Here is a 15,911-nt window from a genome sequence, read left to right on the forward strand (position 1 = left end):
AAGGCTTGCAGGAGGGCCCTATTATGGTGGCTTCATGCTCCGGATCTCCATACGGGCCGACCCTTCTGCACCTCTCCCCCTCCCGCCACAGTGACCACGGACGCCTCCCACCTCGGGTGGGGGGGCATTATTCAGGCAGGACCGTCCAAGGCACGTGGAACGATAGAGACCTCCCTGCATATCAACGTTCTGGAGATGAGAGCGTTGCTGTACGCGTTGCAAGCACTTCAGAATCTCCTCCCCGTAGGAACTATTGCAATTAAGTCAGACAACATGTCTGTTGTCTGGTACATCAACAAACAGGGGGGAGCCAGGTCTTACCCTCTATGCTGCGAAGCCGTGAGAGTGTGGGAATGGGCAATTTCCACCAACCGCTTTCTGATTGCAACGCACATTCCGGGGCGGGCCAACATCCTAGCGGACAAACTCAGCCGCACCCTTCTTACCCCTTACGAGTGGTCTGTGAACCCACTAGTAGCGAAGCAGATATTCGCAATATGGGGGCAACCCTGCTGCGATCTTTTTGCCTTTCCCTCAAACACCAAATGCGACAATTTCTTCGCTCTGATTCCCCCTCCAGGTGAAACTCCAAGAGACGCTCTGGTGCATGCTTGGCCGCCCGGTCTACTTTATGCCTATCCTCCTCTACCCCTGATGCTACAGCTCTTACAGAAAGCCTCGCGGTTGGGGAGCAGGATGATCCTCATTGCCCCATTCTGGCCTTGGCAAATTTGGTTCCCTTACCTGTGGTCTCACCTAGTGAATCCCCCCTGGATTCTGGATCCCAGTCCGGATCTAATCTCCCATCCGTCGGGCTTGCCGACCCCAAATCTGGACAGTCTGAAGCTGACAGCTTGGTTGCTCCAGTTCCACTCCTAGTTAGGACTCCCGGTAACTCTTCACCAGTCAAAGCCATCCTCGTGGCAGTGCATAAACCTTGCACCAGGAAATTGTACCGCAATAAATGGAAATGATGTTCATCGTGTTTCACTGTTGCAGTCATGACTGTAGGGTTCTCCCCTGCCGGCAGGCAGTCCTCGGTCGGCCAGAATCCCAAAGTCTGGGTCCGGCGTTGGCTGTTCAGCCATGCTCCCTGACGTCAGAGCATCAGGAGTACAAAGCTGACAGCCGACGCCATGTTCTCCAGTCTTTCTTGCCGTGCGGTGATAGCAGTTCGCAAGTGCCGGTCGGCTGACTCCTGACAATTTTTTATAAACGTACTTCAGTCCGAAGACTTTCTTCTCCTACTCAAAGCTAAGTACCCCGTTGGGGAAACTTTTTTCTTGCTCCAGTCCGATGTCAGAAAAAGTTAATTGTATTTCATGTGGGAAGCAAATACCTCATAAGGATTTTCATTCTTACTGTATTCCTTGCTTAGGCCCTGACCACGACGTAGCTAGTTGTCGGTTTTGTGCTAGATTCAATCAACATACGATTAAACGAAGGTACGAATTTGCATTTCATTACTTCGGTAGGCGTTTTAATTATAAAATGTCAGATACGGTTCCGGCTACCGGAGTTCACAAACGACGCAAGGATAAAGACAGGCCTCCGAGGTCCAAATCAGACGATGTTGTACAAGCAGAGCCAGCTTCAGGTTCAGCCGTCGTCAGTGAGGCGCTTTTGCAGCCCCTGTCGTCGGCCATTTCGGAACCGATGGCCGAAACGGACTCCCACGAGGAGCCAACTAGGCCTTTCAATATTTCTGTTGCAGGACCTTCGGACAATGCTCCTTCGGATGGGTCCGGAGCCGCTGTGCAGGTACTGGCTTTCGAAGGGGTTTTCAGGCCTACTCAGCTTCTAATAAAGGCAAAGCCAAAGACTCCTTCCAAATCAAAGACTGCAGCCCAGGCCTCTTCTGATCCGGCACCCAAGTCTCAGAAACAGTTACTTAAGATGACTGAGGATTAATTACTATGATTAGGGGTTCACATCCCCCTCCAGATAAAAGGCCAAGGCAGGAAGTTTATTATGACTCCTCTGATCAGGCTTCTGTTTCTTCAGTTTCTTCTTCTGACCAGGAATATTCTTTCCCTCATGAGGATTCTGATGCTGAGGAATCTATTCCGTCAACTTCTCCCCCTGAGGATTTCTCTTTTGGGGAAACGTTGCATGAAATGAGGGAACATTTTCACTGGGAAGGACAGGAGTACTCTGAACCTAAGAAAAGACTAAGGGATTTTCTTCTTCTTCCCCAGCATAGACTCCTGGCTATTCCTCCTATTTTGGATATTGTGGATAATGCTTTTTCGGAGGCTAACTTAACTCCTGACTCTCTTCCTCCAGCTCCTGTTAAGCCAGACAAATATTATAGGGTTCCTGATTCCCACCAGTTTTTATACAAGAATCCTACTGCTGACCCTGAAACCATTTCTCAGGGTCCTAAGGGGGTTAAGGCCGCTTCTGCTAAAAACCCCATTCCCACTGAGAAGGATTCCAGATCTTTAGAAAGATGGGGCAAAAAAGTGTACACTTCTGCTATTTTTATCTATTAGGGCTTTAAACTGTCAGTTTCATATGCTGAAATACCAGCAATTTCTCCTGTCTGTTTTAAAACAAAAGCTTACTTCCATTTCCGCCTGTGCAGATGATAAGGAATTACATGACTTAATGCATGCCACTGAACAAGTTGGGAAGCATGGTTTACACTGTGGATTTGATGCCTTGGAGGCTTCTTGTATGGCTGCTGCCTCTGGCACAGTCATTAGAAGGCATGCATGGTTAAAGGAACAAAATTTGCCAGATCAAGTAAAAGCTAAATTATTGGATGCTCCTGTTCAGCATAATGTTTTGTTTGGATCTAAAGCTGAAGAGGTGATAAAGAAGATGGAGGACAAGGCAAAATCCATGCAAACAGTTAAGGATTTCTTACAAGTACAGCCACCCAGATTTAGTAGGAATTGGCCTACAAAAAATTGGTCCTTTCCCAATTCAGACAGGCCTCAGAGGGGTAGATACAGACGCTCCCGAGGAAGGCCTCAAACACAAACCTCTTATAGACCAAGACAGTGGACTGCTTCCACCCCTAGGGGAGGAGAGGACAGGTCGCAAGCTCATAGAAAACAGACTCAATGACTCCGTGTTGGGCTGCAGGAACTTCTTGCCTGGAAGCCCCTCTCAGAGGAAAACTTTCTCTTTTTCACCTAAATTGGACTCGTATAACCCAAGACAAGTGGGTTCTGGATGTGGTTTCAAGAGGTTAAAAATTCCATTTTCATACCCTACCAAGACCAAGCGGATGGCCAGATCTTCCAAAACATCAATGGTTATAGGCCTTGAACCAGGTGGAAGCTCTCTTGGTTATGAAAGCCATAGAACTAGTTCCACTTTCAGAGATGGGACAAGGTTTTTACTCAAGGCTCTTTCTAGTCCCCAGGAAGCAAAATTCATGGAGACCCATTCTGGATCTGTCAGTCTTGAACACTTTTCTCGAGATACCAAAATTCAAGATGCTTACTCTACAGCAGCTACTTCCAGTGCTGACCAAAAATGCATGGATGGTAACTTTGGATTTAAAGGAGGCATATCTACACATTCCCATCAGTACTTACAGTGCTGACCAAAAATGCATGGATGGTAACTTTGGATTTAAAGGAGGCATATCTACACATTCCCATCAGGCAGGAATGCAGAAAATACCTCAGGTTCAAGGCCGGATCGAGGCACGATCAATTCTCTGCGCTGCCCTTTGGATTGTCTACTGCGCCCAGGGTCTTCACCAAATGCCTGGCTCCAGTAGTAGCTTATTGCAGACTCAAGGGAATTCAAATTTACCCTTATCTGGACGACTGTCTTATTCAGGCAGACAGCAAGGATGTCTTACTCCAGCATCTAGAGTTTATTCAGAATCTTCTCAAGTTCCTGGGATTCACTGTAAACATAAAAAAGTCAAATTTGACACCCTCACAACAGATAATTTTTCTGGGCGCTGCTCTAAACACAGCAACCCAGATGGCATTTCTGACATACGAAAAACAATTACAGCTGGCTTCAACTGTCAAAACCTTGGCAACATTAACTCAGCTATCTGCAAGGAGATTCCTGCAGGCTTTGGGTTACATGGCCTCCTGCATCCTTCTCGTACCATATGCAAGACTACATATGAGGAAAATACAGTGGTACTTAAAAAGTGTATGGTCTCAGCATTGCCACAGTTTAGACATACAGATCTCCGTCCTGCCTTGTCTTCAAAAGGAATTCCTTTGGTGGTCCAAGGCATGTACTATAAACAAAGGAAAACCCTTCTGTCTGCCTCCTGCCACTCAGATACTAACCATGGACGCCTCAGATTATGCATGGGGAGCCCATTTTCAGGACAACTGTCTGCAGGGCCTTTGGACAAAGGATCAGAAGCACCTGCATATCAATTTAAAGGAAATGCTAGCCGTTCAGAAAGCTCTATTGGCCTTCAGGAATCTTCTACAACCAGGACGACTACTGATACGGACAGACAACACCACAGTTATGTGGTACATAAACAAGCAAGGGGGATCTCATTCCTATCCCCTTTGCAGACTAGCCATGAATCTTTGGAACACAGCTCTAGCTTGCAATCTGGACCTTCAAGCTCAGTTTCTACCAGGGAAGCAAAACTTCCTGGCAGACAGTCTGAGCAGAAACCTATCGGACCCACACGAATGGTGGATGCTGGACACCGAAATATTCAAGATGATTACAGCAGTCTGGGGATGTCCTCACATAGACCTCTTTGCATCCCACCCATTTTTTTGCACCAGGACATTCCACGAACTAGCTTGGGAAGTGGATGCACTATCATTCAGTTGGAGAAACCTCTCGGGGTATGCCTTTCCATCTCTTCCTCTTCTTCCACGGGTATTATTAAACATCAAACGGGACAAGCCCAAGATGATCTTGCTGGCCCCAAATTGGCCTCGACAGTTTTGGTACCTGACACTGAAAAACCTTTGCCTGGAGCCCCCTTGGGTTTTACCACAGATTACGAACCTTCTGTCCCAACACCAGGGTCAGGTTCTGCACTCCCATGTCAAAACTCTCAGCCTGGCGGCCTGGTTAATCCAGGGTCTTTGATTCATTCTCTCCTACCCAAGCAGGTTATGGATGTCATTTTAGAAGCCAGACGTCCTAGCACTAGAAAATCTTATGCAGGAAAATGGAAAAGATTTTGTTCCTGGATGCAGGCTCAGGATTCTGATCCTCTTATTCCTAACATTCCTCTGATTTTACTTTACCTGACAGACCTCTTACAATAAGGGTCTCTCTCTCTCTTCCATAAAGATACATGCCTCTGCTATTTCTGCTCATTATAATACAGACCCTCCAATCTTTTCCCACCAGCTCATGAGACAGTTTCTCAGAGGAGCTAAGAACTTAAGGCCCCCTAGATCTCCTCCCATTCCTGCTTGGGATCTCAACTATGTTTTGGAAAAACTCACCTTACCTCCCTTTGAGCCTGCTGCCACATCTGACATCAAATTTTTATCTTGGAAGACAGCTATCCTGTTAGCTCTGACCACTGCCAGGCGAGTTTTGGGGTTGCAAGCTCTCATGGCTGTGGAACTTTATATTATTTTTCATCAAGACAGGGTGTCTTTAAGGACTAATCCTACTTTCATGCCTAAGGTGATTTCCAAAGTGGCTTTAAATCAAACTATTTACTTGCCAACTTTTTTCCCCACTCCTCAAAATAAGGGGGAAAGGATCTTGCATTCCTTGGATGTACACAGACAACTACGTTTTTACCTGGACAGAACCAAGGACATCAGGAAATCAGAGCAATTGTTTGTTTCTTATGCTTCAAGTTCCCAAGGTAAAGCTATTTCAAAACAGACCATTTCCAAATGGATTGCTCATGGAATCAGATTTTGCTATTCACACCATGGAAAGCAAATCCCAGGGACTATAAGGACTCACTCTACCAGAGCTGCTGCCACTTCAGCTGCCTTCCTCAGAGGAGTTCCTACCAAGGACATTTTGGAAGCTGCAACTTGGAGTTCAGTGCATACTTTTTCTAAGCACTACAATCTACCTCTTTACTCTAAGTTTAGGGCAGGCTTTGCTTCTACAGTCTTGCAGGGCCTTTTAGCCGCCCTCTCCACTTTATGACCACCTCCCTTTTATTCTGCTTTGGGATTCAACCCTACAGTCATGACTGCAACAGTGAAACATGATGAACGTAGTACAGTTGTGTACACTTACCATAAATGTAGATGTTCGAGTGTCTTCACTGTTGCAGTCTGGGTTTCCCTCCCTCCTGTCCCCTCTTATTTTTTCTTTTATGTGGTCCTTTTTTTTTTTTCACCCTTCTTCTGAGGTGTATTTGCAAAGGGTATGGGATCTTACTCATTTTGGAACTCCTGACATCTGGGGCAAGAAAAACTGGAGAACATGGCGTCAGCTGTCAGCTTTGTACTCCTGACGCTCTGACATCAGTGGGCATGGCTGAACAGCCAACGCCGGACCCAGACTTTGGGATTCTGGCCGACCGAGGACTGCCTGCCGGCAGGGGAGAACCCTACAGTCATGACTGCAACAGTGAAGACACTCGAACATCTACATTTATGGTAAGTGTACACAACTGTACTTTTCTCCGTCTGGGCGGAGCGTCATAATCTAGATCCCTTTACGGCCCCTCTTCCATCCATACTAGACTTCCTAACTGAACTTTTTCAGGAAGGCGCTAGTTGCTCAACTGTCAAAGTACAATTGGCTGCCATCTCCCATTACCATGTGGGACATGACACAGGGCCCTTGATGTCGGCCAAATTGCGTAAAACCTTTCTCAAGGGCACCTTTTTGCTCAGACCCCCTATAAAAGAAGCCGTACCCCCTTGGGATCTTTCACTAGTTCTTCAAGCCCTAACTGCTCCACCATTTGAACCTGCCGCTTCAGTGGATCTCAAATACTTGTCCTGGAAAACAGCATTCCTGGTAGCCATTACTTCAGCGAAAAGAGTTTTGGAGCTTCAAGCCCTTTCTGTGAAACCTCCTTACTTGATTTTTCATCCGGACAGAGTGTACCTCAGGACCAATCCCTCCTTCCTCTTTAAAATTGCATCAGAAACCAATATAAATCAATCCATAAATCTACTGGTCTTTCCTAAATATCAGAATAAAGGAGAGTACAAGCTGCATTCATTAGATGTTCATAGGCAGCTGCGTTTTTATACTCCTAGAACTGCTGGTCACAGGCAATCCGACCAGCTCTTCATTTCCTTTGCCAAATTTAATTTGGGGAAAGCAGTATCAAAAATCTCCTTGTCACGCTGGATTTCCCAATGTATTCTTTTAGCGTACCAAGCTTCTGGGAGACCCGCACCTGAAGGAGTTTGCGCACATTCCACTCGTTCCATCTCTACTGCTGCCTTCAAATCTAGAGTTCCGTTGGATGATATTTGTTCGGCAGCCACTTGGGCCTCATCTCATACCTTTATTAACCACTGCAAACTGGACGTAATTTCTAGAGGGAGAGCATCATTTGGCTCTGCGGTGCTCCGCAATATCCTTTCATGATGGCCACCCAAGATTCAGGTAGCTGGGGACTCTGTCCCACAGGTTTCTGACAAATGAAGTCCCTACTTCAGATTAAGAAGTTATGTATTCACCATAACGTTCCATCTGAGTAGGTGGCTTCATTTGTCTGCAACCATCCCCCCCTCCTTCCCCCTGGCCTTAAAAATGGATCTATGTGAGTTGTTTTATTGGAATACCCTTTTTGGGTATCTATAGAGGGGCAAACTTGATCTGAGGTCATGGAGGGTTGGCAGGGGATTATGGGTGAGGGGAGGAGCTAGGAGCTCGGATCCATTAGCTATGAAACAAGTTGCCGGCTCGGATCCGATATTGTATCCAAGACCTACAGGTTGCAGACAAATGAAGCCACCTACTCAGATAGAACGTTATGGTGAGTACATAACTTCTTATTTAACACATTGATTTCATCAATATCTAATGTCCTTCTGGAAATGTTCAAAACTAGACTGTTTCTATCTGTTGCCACATCCTTTTGAGAGACTGATTGGATTGTCTCTCTATCGAAAGTTTCCGCTTCGTCCTGCCACGACTGATGGAGCGGTCTCTCTTTACCCCCTTCTCCATAGATATGGGGAGGGGGAACTGTGGAAAACCCATAGAATTAGTTGAAATACAGTCTTTGCCATTCCTATTACTTACAGGAATCTTACGTCTAACTACTTGTTGATTATTATATAGCATGTCAGTGGTGTCATCTTTATTATTCAAAAGCCGTTCATCCTGTATGGCTGTAGAAGAAGACATAGAAGGATGCGGACTTTCAATAGCTTTGTCTGTTGGAATTATAATGGTGTTGGAAGTCATTCCTGTCTGTTTGGAAATAGAGTAACTAATATTATTGTTAGCAGTCAATGCAGTTGTTATAGGAATGTCAGGTGTCTGTTTATGAACAGACTTAGCGTTCTGTACTGCACTGGTGTTACCCATTTGCTTTCCATTAAAACTACTATCCACATTAGCTCTCCCATAATTATTCTGTCCCATATCTCGATTGACTCTAGGCCAGGTGAAGACATGGCCTTCCCTAAAATCCTTAATATCGCTATCAATTTTAGTGCGCTTCTGTTGTATCAAGTGCCTTTCATAGATTAAAATGCCATTTAATACAATACTGAGAGCTCGATCTACTATGACAGGTGAATAACGTTCATATAATGCTTCCTGTTACTTTAGAATAGAAGCTTTTAACTTCTCTACTGGTTTGAAGAAGTCAATAAGTAAATTAATGTAATTAAAGCTCACCTCTAGATTCAGTTTTTGCCACTTGGCCAAAAGTTCCGGATATAAGTCCCCATAAGTGGGCATCTTCAAAATTCTTAAGCCCCTCGGTACTATCCTTGTGTTAATACAGACCTCTAAATGTTGTCGTAACAGGAGTCGTTTAAATTTTAAAGAATCTCCTTCCAACTTCTCTATGGCTAAACAGAATTCTTCCAGCTCGGCTATATCATCTGGGACTGCCAAATCTTCACAGTTAGCCTCATACAAAAATAGTGGATTATCGTCCTTTCTTAGACAGGCCGTGAACTTCTGTAGTAGGCTTTCGCCTCCCCCAGACAATCCTATTGGTTGAGATTCAATTTGAATAGACCCGATTGGTCTATGTACTTCAGCGGCTATCTCAGTTTTTCTAGCCGGCTCAGGTCTATAATCCAGTTCAAGATTACCGTTGATACCAGAACCATCTGCCATGTCCCCAGCGAGTGTATAAAAAGTAATAATAGCACTAAGCGACTATTTGGAGCCCCTAACAATAATTTAAATTTGCCACTTGCAATTATCAAGCTCATCATTCCCTTGCATATATGTCACATGACTAGATGTAAGAAAATGGGAGCTGCAGTTTTATATATGGCATGTTAATGCTACATTTCAGGAACAAAAGACGCATTATCTTTTTCATAAAGGTTTCTATACATCAATTTTGCAGGTGTGCTAAACATTATTCTTTTCAGTACATACAAACCTAATATTCTGTAATTATATTATGCTCGTCTCAGTATGAAGATGTTGTGAATTATTGGTGTCACTGTTCTGTAAACAAATGACTCATTCTGTTGCTAATATACAAATGTAGAATGCATCATTAAGGTGCTGTAACAGTAATTGTATATCTATGTATGAAAAAAATTGCTCTTAGCAATACTTTACTTTCTGCAGCACATCAGGTATTTGTGTCCAGTGCTTCTCCAGAATACATTCATTACATAGCAAGCTGACTACAGCGAAACATAAAATATCGATCACAGAAGTCAAAAACATAGAAAAACAAAAGCACTCAAGCCATTGTCTTGTATTTTGACTTTCTGTGGTTGATTTGAGTTTCACTGTAGTCTACCTTTGATATATTGAATCTTTCATTACTCCACACAACTGCAATGTACATAATGTACTAATGCTAACACATACATTTTCCTGTCATTCTGTCTACACAAAATGCTGCAGTTTCCTTCTGTAAGTGCAGCAACATGGTTAGTAAGTTGCCATGCTCTCCAGTATTGCAGTGTAATATCTACACCATCCAGTTGTTTACTTCATCTGTATTGTTTCCTTGAGCAACTTACTTTGTATTACCTGCAGTTTACATGTAGTAAGATTTTAAGTGTAGCTTGCATACAACAGCGAAATGTAAAAATCGTGAGACTTCAATAAACAGCAATGTTATGCATACCAGTACATGCACATTTAGTAATACTGGAAATGCAGCATTATGTGCTTGGTACTTATTTAATATAAAGGGCTATGATTGTGTGTGTGTGTATACATATATATATATATATATATATATATATATATATATATATATGTATATATATATATATATATATATATATATGTGTGTGTGTGTATATATGTATATATATATATATATATATATATATATATATATATATGTGTGTATATATATATATATATATATATATATATATATATATATATGTATATGTGTGTATATATATATATATGTATATATGTATATATATATATATATATATATATATATATATATATATATACATGTATAGAAATGTGTGTATATATATTATACACACACACACACACACACACACACACACATATATATATATATACAAAATAAACTGGGAATAGATAATATAAAAAATAAGTTTAGAGGAGGAAAACAATGTTTCTGATTAGCCCTTCTCCCTTATTTTTCAATTTATTTTTCAGCGTGCTGTCATTCTGCATTTCAAGTGCAGATATTTCAATAGGTAGCAATGATACAGTCCTATATGTACATGTGTGTGTATGCGCATATAGCTGTAGATTATTTTTGATGGAAGTGTAGTGGCATCTCCTGACTGTAAGGGTAAGTTTATTTCATAATCCTGGAAGAACCTGTTTTGTATTGTGTATTTTTTAAACACTGAACATCTTTATTAAATTATCACTTATGACATAGGCAATCGTATATAGGTTCATATGTGTGTACTAGGCTAATGGCCCTGGAGCTTTTACAAGCCTTGCCCATAGAAGTGCCCTGGCATACTGCTGCCTGATGTTAGTTCCCAGTGCCTCTATCAAGTAGAGCCACTGGATTGATCCCAGAGTGAACTTTCTATTTCCCATCCACTCAAGATTCCTCTTGAAGAGGGCCAGTGAGATGCTCTGCTTGACATGTATGGGAAGTCTATTTGAGCATGGGCAGTCTCTGGGTTATGAACCTGTCCCTCCAGCATATTCTGTTGATTGTGGTAATGAGGTTGAGATATCTGGAGCGTGTGGTGCGGAGGAATTGGGATTTCTTTACATGCAGCATTTCTAACGGAGCTGGGTCAGACATGGCTTTATAAGTCCAGCAGAGTTCGCCTCTTAATAGACTATATGTGACAGAGAATAGCTTTGTCTTTCTATGTAGGACGTGTGTTTAAGGCCCAGGATTCTCTTCATGAGGTACTTTTGTGGCCTTTCCCAGCTGTTGCATGTGTCTAGTGAGGTACATGCCAAGTGGGGCATTTTACTCGATGATTGGCCTAATGAGGGAAGAGTAGAGAGAGATGATAACCTCTTTCTTCCTGAATGTAAAACCCTTGGTAATGAGATGTGCTACATAGAAGGACTTTCTGACCACAGTGGCAATGTGGTGATCAAAGAAGACATTGCTGTCTACTTATGTCCCGAGATCTCTTTTAACACCTTCATTGAGCTCCCATCGATGTGGTAATTAGTGGGAATTAAGTTTTTCCCAAAGGGCATGACTACGCATTTTTTGGCTTTAAGCTTAAGGCCATGGTTTCAACACCAGTCATTGGTCTCTGTGAGGCCTCTCTGGTGGATGTCTGCATCACTTGGGGAGTTAATAATGGCTCCCAGGTTGCAGTCGTCTGCAAACTTGGTCAGCCAGAGTCCCTCTGTGGTGGCCTGGACTTCTGAGAAGTAGATGCCAAACAAGAGAGGACCCAGGACTCCACTTGTGACTGGTCTGCAGTCTTGACGTCCTCTACCTTCATACTGTGGGTTCTATTTGTGAGCCAATTTGCAACCCACCTAGTGATATAGGGGTTGATGCCTAGTTTGGTGAGTTTATCAATAATTCCTGAATGGGAAATGGTATCAAAGGCCTTGGCCAGATCGAGGTAGGCTGTATGAACTGCCTTGCCCTCATCCACAGCTCTGGTGACTGACTCATAGAAGTCAACCAGGTTGAGCAGGCTTTATCTACCTTTCATAAAACCAAATTGCATGGGATCTAAAGTTTGGAGGTTCCCTATATCCTTGTTAATTAGGTCCATGATGATGCGCTCCATAGCCTTACATATCAGACTAGTCAGGCCAATGGGGCGATAATTCCTAGGGTCTGTAGTCACTCCCCCCTTTATGGAGAGGGATGACTGTAGCACTGCGCCATTCGGTATGATTCGGCAGTCATGCATCTATTTTCCATTGACATGGGTGCTGTGAAGTTAGCCGCCTCTGTTTTTAGGAGCCCAAAGTCCGCTTTGGAGAAGTTATTCATGGTGGTTACCTTTGCGGGGGGGTACTTACATAAATGAAAACAAACCATATTGACATTTTTAGTTGCAAACATAAGTCACTTAGACTATCCATTCATTGTCAGTCAAGCATTACATAGCTCATTCAAATCCTACCTTCTGTTAAACCTCATTCCTCCTCCAAAATGTTATTCTTCATGTATTGTTCCCACACTTCCCATTTTTCTGTGTAACTTGCTCCTACCCTTTTCTAAAGATCCTATTTCCAGTTTTTATCTCTGTTACTATATTCACTACTTCTAGTTTAGACTTCTGAATGTTCTACTTTGCCTGCTTTAGACTTTTATTTCCAATTTCTAGTAATTGCTTTTTTGGCAGCCACTGTAATTAGACTCACCAAAGCCTTACTTTGTCTAGGCAGTTCTGATTCTGTATCATACTTTAAAAAAATAATTTCCTTATACCTATTTGCTGACCCAGTGTTTCTGAGAGAATAGTCTGCAAGGATTTTTTAAAGTCTGCCAACTCATTACACTCCAAACAAAATATGTTCCCAATTACCTGTTTCTTCCCCATCACACCTGCATCATTTGCTGTCTGCGTAAGGAAAAATTGTTTTGGAGTCTACTTGGGGTATAAAAATACATATGCCGAGCAAAGATCCTAAACCTTCTAGACTTTTTTACATATTAGGGAGACATACATGTATCCCCCCATTTTTTTGTGTGAATTGCTCATGTATTCTCTCTTTTCAGCCCTTTCTAACCTCATGTGATTGATTCTTATAATTATCATGCAATATTCTATATGCTCTACTAATTATGTTTTTTTATCAGCATAATATTTTCTAGATTCTACTAAAAACTCTTACTAGTGCTGTTTTTTTTCCATTAGGACTCCCCTATTTCTTTCTCTTTGCCTGTACTTGGATATTAATTCTTGATAGGGAAGGCAATCTCTAGTCTGCAGCCCAAATAAATTTAGACTTTTCCCATTCTGTTTCCTTTCCCTCTTTGATTTGCTCCCAATGCCTTGGTTCCTTTGTGCTTTTATTATTGATATTTATTTTTAGTATTAGTTTCCCATTTCCAGTGTTAGCACCTCAGTAAATTCTAGTCATAGACCTTCAAATAGATGGTTGTAGAGACCATGCAAAAGTCAGCTTTAAGTAACATGCATGAAAAGTATTAAAATGTATATTAATGAAGCATTTTTAAGTAGTATTTTTCCAAGCATCCACCATGTTTTTTTTTTGTTTTGTTTTTGTTAGAGTTTACAGTTCAGTCTCAGTGTGAAGGTTTTCTGTTGTACCTTCTGAAGTACTGTCAGGTAGCTTCTTAAATGAAGAACATTTTATTGGCCAATTTCTCTGTCCATATGCAGGCAGAAATTCTTGTCTGTTTTCACCCAGAACAGTGTTATGGCAGTTTTTGTTCAGTCACATACAAATCATTGTTTTTCTTTTGTACTTGCTTCTCTGGAAAATATCAGCTCTCATCAAAGTGTCCTATAAAATCTTCTCATCTTTAATATACTGTGTCCGGGAGAATTAAAAACTTGGCTGGTTATTTTGCAGCTGCTTTTAAGCAGAGAGTAAGCCATTGTACTAAATGCTGCAGGACAGGCATACTTACAGATGCTATACAGTTTGTCATGAAGCACTGGTCTAAGTGGTCATTGTATAGCATTTAAGCTACTAAATTCTCTTCAAAAATTTCTAAGTGCCTACTTACTTTTGCCAGCTCCTTAATTTCTTAGGATGGTATGATCAGACTTCACTGGATTCTCTCGTACAATTGTTCCACTTAACTTCTGTCTTCATAGTTTTGCTGGGACCACTTGCCATGGGTATTATTTGAGTTCAAGTGCTTCCACTGCCATTTGTACCGTTATGCATTTTTTTGTGAGTGCTCTGTGGCAGGCCATGTGTTCATCAGGCAGTGGTTCTGCCTGTAGACATATCATGACACATTTGCTGCTCCTAATAGTATTAGACGTTTGGGCCAGGGCTGTCACTTCTCTGGAGAACTGAGATGGGTAGCAGGTTAAGTGTGCACTGGCACTAGTTGATCTAAGTGTTCTGTCCAGGACTTCACTCTGTGAGGTACTTTACTACCTTAAGTATTCTGTCCAAGACTTCACTCTGTGAGGTACATTACTACCTTTTGCCTGATTTGTACCATTGTGGGTTGTAGCCCTAACTGTGAACCAGGCTTGACTAGTAGCTCGGGTACTTTGTGTTGAGCAGGGGAAGGTGGGAGTGAGAAGAAAGTGACAACATCCTTGGGAAGGAGAGGTGGTTTCAGTCAGCCAATTACAGCTGAACAAGAAAATTCTTGTATTGTACTGAAAACAGCCAGAACCGTGCACATGGCTTAGCCATCCCAAACCAGTAACAGTGGTAGTCAGTAGTGAGAGAGTAATAGCACCACATGCATAAGATGGATGTAGAAGGTTCTGCAGTGAGGCTAAGGCTTTTAGAAATAATGTCATTATAGAGGTTTGCAAGGGCACAAACTGCCACCATAGCTGTCTTGATGATAATCCCTCCAGTCTGCCTTCTCCATGCTGGAGATAACCACTACAGGAGACTGGATAATTTCAAGATTGATACTGGGAGAATCTATGGCTGGCAGACATGGAAGTAAAAGCTTGTGTAAAGAAAAAAAATCTTTCATAGGTCTTGCTTGCAAGCCCTCTGGTGTACATTAGCTTCCACTTCATCATGCTGTTAGCTGTGTTTTGACTTCGTCACATTGATAAGCATCAGGATTTCAAATTCCACCTGCTTTCAGAAGAGAGGGTCTGAGATAGAATTGTATCCTTTCATATTCTGTGTTCACGTGCTGACAAATTAATCAACAACACTCTGGCAGGAGCTTTGCTACCTGAACCCTTTACTTAATTTATTAGCTGTGAAGTCTCCATACATCTAGGAAAAGTAGATTATCCTGTAGTGCCTTGTTCCACTTCGACTCGTGTTGCTTTTTTCACATGTAACAGTAATACCAAACATACCTTTTGTTGTGGAACTACTGTGACATAAAGTTATGTCTTCGTTACTTTGGGATTAAGCATTTTATTAATATTTGTAAAAAAGGTTTTCATAACAGAAGTGTGAAGTTATGTTTAGAATATTCAGTTTTATTAAGTATTGTATATTGCAGAAGGGTAAATCATGGACTTAAACAGCAAGTCATACCTAAAGTAATTTAAGGATGAAAATAAAAAGCATCTTTGTTGCACCTTTTGGATGAACTGCAAGCAGAGTTACAAAACATATGCCCCTTGAAGTTTAAAAACTAGAGCAACTCATCAGTTTGATAAAATATATTTTGGTAAGTATAGTCTGGTATTCTCATGGAGGCTGCTCAGCACAGAGGCGTTGGCACTGAATGTGAGCTCTCCAGTTGTTGAAGGAGCCTAGCAATATGGGATGGGAGG

The 15,911-nt window shown here is 42.2% G+C and overlaps 1 protein-coding gene across 1 annotated transcript in view; it reads left to right on the forward strand.

Moving 5' to 3' along the window:
• Nucleotides 1–15,911, forward strand: part of CERS2 (ceramide synthase 2) — a 1,576,758-nt gene that overhangs the window by 1,346,663 nt on the left and 214,184 nt on the right. The window lies entirely within an intron of this gene.

The sequence above is a fragment of the Protopterus annectens genome, chromosome 8.part0, assembly GCF_019279795.1.
Source record: "Protopterus annectens isolate FY-2018-M chromosome 8.part0, PAN1.0, whole genome shotgun sequence".
Classification (NCBI taxonomy): Eukaryota; Metazoa; Chordata; order Ceratodontiformes; family Protopteridae; genus Protopterus; species Protopterus annectens.